Here is a 10480-nt window from a genome sequence, read left to right as displayed (position 1 = left end):
GTTTGCTAAAAAATATACCACTCTCAAAAATATGTTTGGAAAAAAAATCTATTCACAATAAGTCCCAAAAATAAAAACTAAATATTGAGAATTTGTAAGACTTTTTACAAACCAAACAACCAATCAGTAAATACTACATATTTCAGTTGAAAAATTGAATTTTTATAATTTAGATTCTTTTGTATGTCTGTAGCCTTTCATTTTCTGAAAATATCCCCAAGGCTGAGCTTTTGAAACCTCTAATGTAAAATAAAACCATAAATAATTTGTGCATTTTATTGACTAAATAAATAAACCAAGAAATTCTTTAAGCTTTTTTCTTAGTTTTCCTCCCAGCTGCAATAAAGTCAATGCAGCTTATCATATGTAGCAGTGTATTTTACATTTTTTTTCTGTTTAACCTTTTTGTTTAAAATTGTCAAATGTAATTTGAAATAATCAAAGATTGTATGAAATGAGAGAAAAACGTGTACGTCGGTTATTCTCAAACATCAAAAACCACAAATTATTATTTTTGGCAGATTGTATTCAATATAAAACATTAGTATAGCTGCACACTTAAGACTGTTGAGTCAGAAACTAAACCCTTTTGAATGTTTTTTTGTAAAAAAAAATAATAATAAAAAATAAAAAACACAGAAGTTCTGGGGTGTTTGTTTAAAACAACCCCCAGAAATCGTGTATATTGTTCCAGATCCTATTAATTGGCTTAAAGGGACAGCCACCTCGTTGTCATGATTACTGAATAACCTGTGCCCACTCCTTAGGCGCCAACTGCCTCGGACTCTGATTGGCTCCCTGTCCACTCCTATCTTTCCCCTTTTGTCAGTCTGTCTGCAAACCTCAGTGAATACTAGGCAAGCCTTTTTCGACCCTGACTCCCACCTGTCCCGTTTTTGCTCCCATCTGTCTCTGGCTACGGCCTGTTTTGCTCCTGACCACGTCTGTTCTACCGTCCCGACTTACGACCCGTTTCTGGCCCCGACCACGCTTTTGCTCTCCTGTCCCGTCTATCGACCTGTTTTTCCGTCCTTGACACCGCCATCCCTCACTACGGAAGATCCACTTCCGTGTTTAGATCACAATCCGAGTATGAGAGCGACTTGCTTCCCGCGCCTAGCGATTTCTGGATCGTGGGCGCAACCCTTCCTCTTTCCTTTAATAAAACTTGTGAGAAACGTAACGCAATTGGGTCCTGTTTCCGTTCTGGTCCTGACAGTCGTGGTAAAAATGGATTAAAATAATACGAATTTAAGCACGAATAATCAATATTTTAATAATATTGATATAAAAAAATGTAATGGACTAAATTTTTTGACATTATTGTTCTTTCAGGCTTCCCCCCATGCCCCTTTCTCCACCTGGAATGCCACGGTGATGACCTCCGCTGACTCCACACACGAGCGGAACTTATACAAATATGTTTGTTGCAATGTCGAAAAATGGTCAAACAAGGTCGAAACCTGTTAATCAAATACTGTGTTTTAATTAAAATACATTGATTTAATTATTTGGCAGATACTGGGTGAATGTGGGTTGGTGTGGTGTTATCTTAGATGTGAACATCAAACCTCACAACCAAAAAGGTTCTTACCCAGTCCCAGCTTAACAAGCAACCAGAGAACCTTGTTGGCCAATGCCCAAGCCTGATTGAGACAGTGGCCAACCCAGGTGGGTCACAGCCAGTGACCTCAAATAAGCCCCAAGCCACCAACAGCCCACACCGGCTTCAACACACTGCATCTCATGGCCTTGTTCTCCACCAGGTCTCCAGCCTTGAGGATTCCTCACCGCTCGACTGCCTAGGACATCCAGACTGGGCCTTAACCTTCATCGAACCAGAACCGTAGTCCCTCTCATGGTGCTTGGTATTGGTATTGGTGTGATGTTAAGGGGAATTCTATCAAATTACAGCAATGTAATAATTAAGCCATGGTTATTTTCTATCCAAATGGGGCCAGATTCTAACTGCGATCTTGCCTCTGTAGGATTCGTAAAAGAAAACTCCATAAATCCAAGAGTGTGTGTGTCTTCACTTAAAATTGCTTTGAAGCCAAATCTTCAAATTATGACATTGAAAGGTTTTTCATTCTAATTTCCTGATATAATTATCTGAAAAATAAACGGGGTCATCCAAAAGGCAAGACGAGTTTAAAAAGAAAGAAACTTGGCTCTTTAATTGAATTAGTCAATTGTTTTGGTTAAAATAATTCATTGACCACCCATTTTTACTCCAATAATAAACAATAATACATGAACAATCATGTAAACATCCTTTTATTTAAAATACTGTGATGTCAAGAAATTTGGACATGTTTTACATAACATGGGGAGCTGGCATAATTGTCCGTCATCTTTCTGCAACAGGTACCCATAAACCTTAAACAGGCTTGTACAGATAAATATAAACATTTGGTGATTGTTGGTCACCTTGAGGTTCCGTAGATTGTATTCTTCCTTGTGCTCCTTAGGACTCATTTTCGGTTGCACTACACCATAAAGCGACACCTAGTGTTCAAATAATGCACACTGTCCCTGTAGTGTCATTGATATGGAGATATGGGGCCACCGAAGCTGGGCCCGATCAGGCTTTTCCCCTAGAAAAGCTCACATCCAAACACACCACTGTTCTTAAATATCTTTTTTTTTTTTTTTTTTTTTTCATAAATCGTCTATACAAAATAAAGTTTAAAACAAAATTAAAAACTTTACAAATTAATGTACGAAAGGACGTAACATCATTGCCACAAAGTCTGTTTCTCACCAAAAATATGAAAGCAACGTATTGTACGATATGATACTCAAACGTTTTCCCCCAGTGATTTAGAATCTAGTATTAGTATGGTCACATATAGCTGCCCTTCAATGCTGAGGCCCGGCCGGCTCATCTCTGAAGAGTGGGATGATGCATTGCAATAAAGAACAACGGCGACCAGATGACGAAGGTGCTGTATCTGAGTCAGATCAAGAGGATTCTGCTGCTCCTGGTAAACATGGAAATCAGTACTATCTGTTTCATGTGGGGGAGCAAAGCCCTACCCAGAAGAAAACAAGCCTGGAGAGGGATGGGCATTGCCAGGCTGTACTTGCCCAAGACACAGCACAGGAAGTGGTGCCCCTACGACCCAGGTGTAAGGGATTTGTGAACTGTTGTATTGACTTGCACTTCAGGATGGCACTTTTTAAATTTATACTAGTTTCATTGACAAATTTGATTCGTATTATTCTGAAAATAAATCAGTCATAAATTCATCCATAACTCGCATGAGCTGCACTTACACTAAACTTTCATATTAAACTATAAAACTGTTATCCAGGGGCAGATATTGCACCCTTGGGCCGCAAGTTCAAGATACCCGGATTAAAACAACTCTAAAAATGGTACAGACTAGGAGCTCCTAAAATGTGATGTTATGTATAAAACTACAAAACAAACAAGGTAAACTAAATTAATCAAGCAACTTTTAGTTTGCTTAGAATTGCAAATCTAACTCTATCCTCATCTCATCTAATCTCATTAGCTGTATCGCTTATCCCTATTAGGGTCGCGGGGGGGGCTGGAGCCCATCCCAGCCATCTCCGGGCAGTTGGCTGGCGACACTCTGAACTGGTTGCCAGCCAATCGCAGGGCACACGGGGACAGACAACTCACTCGCTCAGTCACACCTAGGGACAATTTGGACCGGCCAATTCACCTGAAATGCATGTCTTTGGAATGTGGGAGGAAACCGGAGTGCCCGGAGGAAACCCATGCAAGCACGGGGAGAACATACAAACTCCGCACAGTAAGGCCGGTAGCTGGATTTGAACCCACACAGGAGGTTCCCACGACCCCGGAACTGTGCCGCACACGCGCTAACCACTGCGCCGCCGTGCTGCCTAACTCTATCCTAGTAGTGAAAAATATATTTTCTGTTAATTTTGTCTTTACCACTCAGCATTACAAGCAAAATCAGGGTATATTTAAATCTAGAGGGACCCTCTAATTAATTATACGCATCGTCTTTCGAGACACCCAAGAGGAATTTGTGAGACATGCAAGTACCATGTATATGTTTTGTTTGTAAGTATGCAAAAACACATTAACAGGAGTCCTAGATGGTGATAAAGAAGGTGTTGCGCCAGTGTTGACGGAGTAGCACATCTTGCTCAAGGGCACCTTGACTGGCGGCAAGGTAAAATCAAGCTCTCCAACAACCCGTTGTCATATTTCAATTTTTGCAGGATTTAGATTTAAAGGCATGTTCTTAAAATTCAAAGTCTGGGCCCTGAGATCTTACAGACTCAGCAGCAGCTCAAATCGCACATTGTCTTTTATTGCCGACCGGAAGCTGGCATAGGCTACCATCTCACATCGAACAAGGAAGCTCTGCGCACATAGATTCAATTATCCTTGCCCATTCGAAACCGGTCACTGCGCTTTATTTTGAAATGCTACTCTAACTCGCATCCGACATCGACTCTCCTTAGTCTCGCGCAGTGACACAACATCTCCAGCGCTGACGTTATGCAGCACACCGCAGTAGCCCCATCCCTCCCTCTCCTCCAATTGTGGGGAGTCAAGTACACAAAAGTCTAAAAGAATTGACACAGAAATGTGAAAGGTGACATTTCAGAGTTATGATCATAAAGTTACTTTTGAATGCATCGAGTGTATGGTCACAAAGGTGTCAAATAAGATCAGAATATTTTTGAGAAACAAGCTTAGTGGACCATGTAAATTCTGTGACTCATTCTCTGAAACGGCTCTGAACCTTGTCGAATGTAATATTACCCAGAGCGACTTAGTCAAAAATCTAGGTGTCACATTTTACCCCAATTTGGCCTTCCAAACACACGTGAAGAAAATTACTAGAACAGTTTTCTTCCATCTTCGCAACTTTGCAAAAATTTGCCCCATGCTGCCCCAGTCCGATGCGGGAATTATAATTCATGCGTTTGTTACCTCCCATCTTGATTACCGTAATGTACTACTCTCCGGTCTCTCGAAGTCCAAAATCAAGAGCCTGCAGCTGGTACAAAATGCTGCAGCGAGACTTTTAAATTATACAAGATCTCATTACCCCAATTTTAGCTAACCTGCATTGACTCCTTGTTAGCCTAAAATTTGATTTTAAGGTTTTGTTGGTATTATACAAAATCATGCATGGACACATATCTTTCAGATTTAATTTCCTCCTATTTTCTGTCTTAAAATGCTAGTAAACCCAAGAGACAAAAAGAGATCCGCAGGTTCGAGAGCGTTCTCCATTCCGGCCCCTGTGCTGTGGAATGCTCTGCCTTCTGGGATTCTATTTGCAAACTCAGTGGAACTGTCTAAATCTAGGCTTAAGACACAGTTAAATTCAATAGCTTATGAATGACCTATATTACATATTGACAATATCTATGTATCTTTTGTGAATGCTACACCCATTGCAACCCGGTCATCCATTTGATCCGATTTTAATGTCATATTATACTCAAATTATTTATATTTATTTGTAATTTTATTGTTTGTTAATTCATCATCCGTTGCAGCCTGGTCATATTGGAAGGGGGATTACCTCATGCGGCCCCTTCTCAAGGTTTTTCAATTTTCCTAATGCTGAGGTTTTTGAGTTTTTCCTTGCTCTCATGTAGGTTTTAGATCAGGAGTTGGTGTAATAATCGTCGGTAGTTTGTAATAGTCTGTGCAGCCCTTTGAGACTCCTTGTGATTAAGGCTATACAAATAAACCTGACTTGACAAATAATAATCTACCTTTGATTGGTAGAGCTGTGGTTTTGAACTTTTTTTTTAAGTAACATGGTCCTATTTCTTATTTTTGCTATGCACAATGAGCCAGATGCATACACACTCAAGTACATGTGCAGGCACACAGACTTACACACACAGTCAGCTTTCAGGAATAAATGCTAGTTCAGAACCTCTAATTAAAGCCTGACAGTCATACTAAATTCTGCAATTGCTGGAAATAGTCCAATGTGGGAGAAACGTTTTTGTGTTGTGCATGCTAACGCACAGTGCACACCAGTTTGTAAGCAAGTTGAAGACTGCAATCTTCTCAAAAGTGTTTTATTTTTGTTTTAAATATTTTACCATGCTTAATTTTTAAGAGTGAGGGTGGAATATGTAACATATTTAAAATATCAATATTCCATAAACAAAATCCTATGTAAGTTCTATACGGTTTTTGTCTTGTCAGACAGATCATCATTGCAAAACCATATGGCAACAAAACATTGCAGTAAGTCAGAGAAGTACCAAGAATAATTCAGTCTATAGATGTTTTTATTTTTATAATTCAAATATATTTCCTCCTTGAAAATACAGATTTAATACTTCCGTATTATTTATTATTATTATTTATTAGGACCAGAACGGAGATAGGACCCACTTGCGTTGCGTTTCTCACAAGTTTGACTTGGAAGAAAGAGAACGGGTTGCGCTCACGATCCGGTGATTGCTGGAAGCGGGAAGCAGGTTGCTCTGAACGCGGAAGTGGATCTTCCGTGGCGAGCGATGGCGGTGGCAGGAACAGACAAACGGGTCAGTAGTCGGGACAGGAGAGCAAAAACGTGGTCATTAGCAAGTCATAAGCCAGGAAAGGAGAGTAGACGTGGTCGGGGACAAGAAGAGGTCGAAAGCCGGTACAGGAGAGTAAGACGTGGTCAGGGTAAAAAATGTGTCAAAGCCGGGGGACAGACAGGACCAAAAACAGGTGGGAGTCAGGGTTGAAAAACGCTTTCCTAGTGTTAACTGAGGTTCGCAGACGGACTGACAAAAGGGGACAGATAGGAGTGGGTTTAAATAATGACAGGGAGCCAATCAGAGTCCGAGGCAGTTGGCGCCAAAGGAGCGGGCACAGGTGCATCACATCGGTAATCATGCCACTATCTCAGGTATAGTTTGACAGGTAACTGCTATGATATTGTATCATTTTAAGTTTTCCTTTTGAGGCATTGCTTCTCAACTTTTTTGACCCACCGTCCCAACCTTATTACAAGCTGCGACCCAAATCAAGAAAAAAATTCCACCTCTCATATTTATTGAAATGAAATGATCTGCATTTATATAGCGCTTTTCAAGTCAAGGCTTCCCAAAGCGCTTTACAGTGTGTTTCACATTTCCCAATAGCGGCCATGCAGCCATGTAAGGCGCTAACCTGCTTATTGGGGGCATTAGGGGTTCAGTGTCTTACCCAAGGACACTTCGACATGTAACACAGAGGAGCCGGGATTCGAATTACGACCTCTCTTGATCCCAAGACGAGCGCTCTACCTCCTGAGCCACTGCAAGGATTGTGCAGTTTATGCCAGGGATACAATATATTCATGTTCTGAAGACCAGCAAAACCAAAATTACTTTAAATACTAACTAACCTTTAATGCTCAGTTGGCTGCGTTGCAGATGAAATCCAAAGCACTTTAATTCAGTGGCTTTGTCTTTAAGATAATAATCCTAATCTCATATATTTTACTCTGATTATGATTTAGGCCATGTTCAACATGCATAAACAAACTTTATCTGTGTTTTCTTTGGTCTGAAAAGGTAGGTGTAAACTCCATTGTTTTTCTATTCGCATTATTTTGCAAAGCCCCAATGAAAACGAGTCAGGGACCCACTTTTGGGTCCTCACCCACAAGTTTAAAAACACTGCTTTGAGGTAATCCAAGCGGAAGGTTTGAGAAAAAAAGTAAACAGTAACTTTAAGTGTCCAAACCTCTACTTTGCCGGAACTCTAGAGGCCAAGGCCAGCCTCATAATAACATGACTTCCAGATTTACTATTCTACAGTCCTTCAGGATGAGAAGTCATGAATCAAGAGTAGCGAAAGGAGAAATAAACATAAAACTGCAAGCGGGGACAAGCTAAAAGGCATATAAGCAATGGGAAATTCACAACCATTTTCCGAGAGACTAGTATAGTGCATAGACATCAGCATAATTTTTGACTAGAAATAAAACATTCTTTGAACCTGGTTGAGCTTTAACAAGCAAGCTGGACTGCCTGACCAGAAGGCATAACTGCAGTTTTTCCCATACATCATAATACACTGCATACCCAAATGTGTTTTTGAGTGGCTAAAAAGTGTGATGTAAAAGGTGATAGGAGTTTGCAAACGAGTGTCTTAATCAATGCGCAATATGTTACCTTTCTGTACAAGACATTTCCCCGCTGATTTGTAACATGTTGTGCCGCCGGGTCAAAGCACCACAGCTGGGGAGATATGCAGGAAGGGCCCGCAGTGTTTAAAATGTAAAAAAAAAAGTAGTTGTTTGTAGTCCATATTTTACAGTATTTATTTAATTCTGTTGAGCAACTCTCTATTGTTAAAAGCAAAGAAGAAAAATCCAATATACAGAGACCCCTCACTACTTCGCTCTTAAGTTATCGCTTGTTGAATAAATACAACAACAGATGCTACCCACACCATTAAGGAATGTTTTGGGCAGCCACTATTCAAGCCGATTGGCCGTTCAATGTTTAAAAAAAAAAAATTAAAGAGAACAAATAAACAAATGATTCCTACACCGACCACACTGTTCATGCGACCGCTCGAGAGGGGGCAGTGGGGTGGCGGCGGCGGCCATGATTCACGCCGATCAGCCAACACCCCTTGACTTGATATAACCGATGCCAATTAACATCATAGAGTATTTTATACTGTACTGTTACCAAACACCTGCTCTGAGTTCCACTGCATCTCACTAAGAGTGTGTCCCGCTCTTTCTTCTTGCCGTCATGCCAAAGCCTTCTTTTCTGTCTCTCTCTCTCTCTCTCTCTTAGCTAGTTTATAATAGGTACTGAGTTTCAATTTGTTCTGTTTCACTCTCTCTTAGCCAAAAGGGTTTTAACCAAGGAGAGCCCCCCAAAAAGACATCTTATTTAAGAAAGGTACTAAGGTTCAATTTGCTCTCTCTCTCTCTCACTCACTCTCTGATTCTCAGTTGGAGGTCGTCAAGTCGGCTCTTATAAAGGCCACCAAAAAAAAAAAGGGTTGACACTACTTCAGACTCTCCCAATTTCACGGGTGGTTCTGTTCCCCATTAACCGTAAAAACCGAGGGATCTCAGCATATACTTGTGAGAATGAACCACTTCCATACATATCTATATCCATGTCATTGACTCATTTGATGTCGAAAGCTCTGTCATTATTTCTCCACCTCCTATCCTGTAAAAACATTAATTGTCGAGTAGGACCTTGAGGGTATAAGGAAGTGAGAAGAGCACTCCTCTGAATTTTTCCATAGGCGGTTTTGCTAATCAAACTTCAAACAATGGCATGCAGCTTGCCAATAGAACCAAAGCTCATGATGACAAGACAAAAACATGATTATCTTTGGTCACAGTTTTGTTCAGCTAAAACTAAAACTACATGATAAAGAAAGTGTATTGTCTCGGCACATTGTGAAGAAAGCCCTTGGTAAAATAGTACTGCAGCTGTTTGAGACAACAACGACGGTGCCGTCTCAGGAGAGCAGGCAACCTTTAGCTTTCTCCGACAAGATGTGAAAAATGCTGACCAAACTACAGTTGAAAATGTTCGCCTTTCTCGAGTCTTTCCTCTGCCATATTACTTTAAAGGTGAAGCTTCATCGAAGAGAGAAAATGTCACTCATTCGTGGCAAAGCCATTTTTAAGTATAGCTCGGTATTCGTCACACGTCAAATCAGTTTTTGCAGCTTCACCGAATTGCTGACTTACACTTTTAAGTTTTTAACCAAAGTTTTTTGGGGTCTGATCAATTTATAAAAGAAACGGGAAAAAAAAATCATTAAATAAATTTGAAAAACAAAATGTGATAAGAAATGGACTGATGCACTGCTTGGATCAATTGGATTTATCCATTCGGGCCCCAGAGCTGTGGAATGCTTTTCTCACTGAAATTTGATCTGCAACCTCATTAGAAGTGTTGAAATATTGACTTAAATCACACTTATATTGAATAGCTAATGAATGATGTTGACATCAATCCGACATCCTGTCATTACCAATATTTTATGTTGATGATGTCTTAATGTAAGGTTTCTTCTTTTCCACATGCTGGCGTTTGAGTTTTTCCATGCTCTCACGTAGGTTTTAGATCAGGGGATGGTGTAATAGTAGTCTGTACAGCCCTTTGAGACTCTCGTGATAGTGGGCTATTCAAATAAAGATGACTTGCCTTTAATTTTTGGTGTTTAGTCCAAAGTTTTTTGGTTTGTTTCCATTAAACAAATGGCATTTTTAGGTCACTATAAAGATGTTGGATAATTTTATGGGGGGTTAAAACAAAACTATAAAATTTAAGTTGCTTTAAAAGAGCTGTACTGGATTTAAAGCTTTGTTCCTCTATGCCCTTATTGCTGAATGCAGCTTTAGTCAGCTCGTTCATGCAGTTCTTCGATGTAGATGACCAAACTTTTTTTTTTTATCTGTCTTGGGCTTTACTCGAAGCTACTTCTGTACTTGGGTGCATTTGGGATGAAATGCATAACAGATGCTACAACAAT

Source organism: Urocampus carinirostris, chromosome 3 (assembly GCF_059441175.1).
Source record: "Urocampus carinirostris isolate Australia breed hairy pipefish chromosome 3, RoL_Ucar_1.0, whole genome shotgun sequence".
Taxonomy (NCBI): Eukaryota; Metazoa; Chordata; class Actinopteri; order Syngnathiformes; family Syngnathidae; genus Urocampus; species Urocampus carinirostris.
This window is presented reverse-complemented; position numbering follows the sequence as displayed.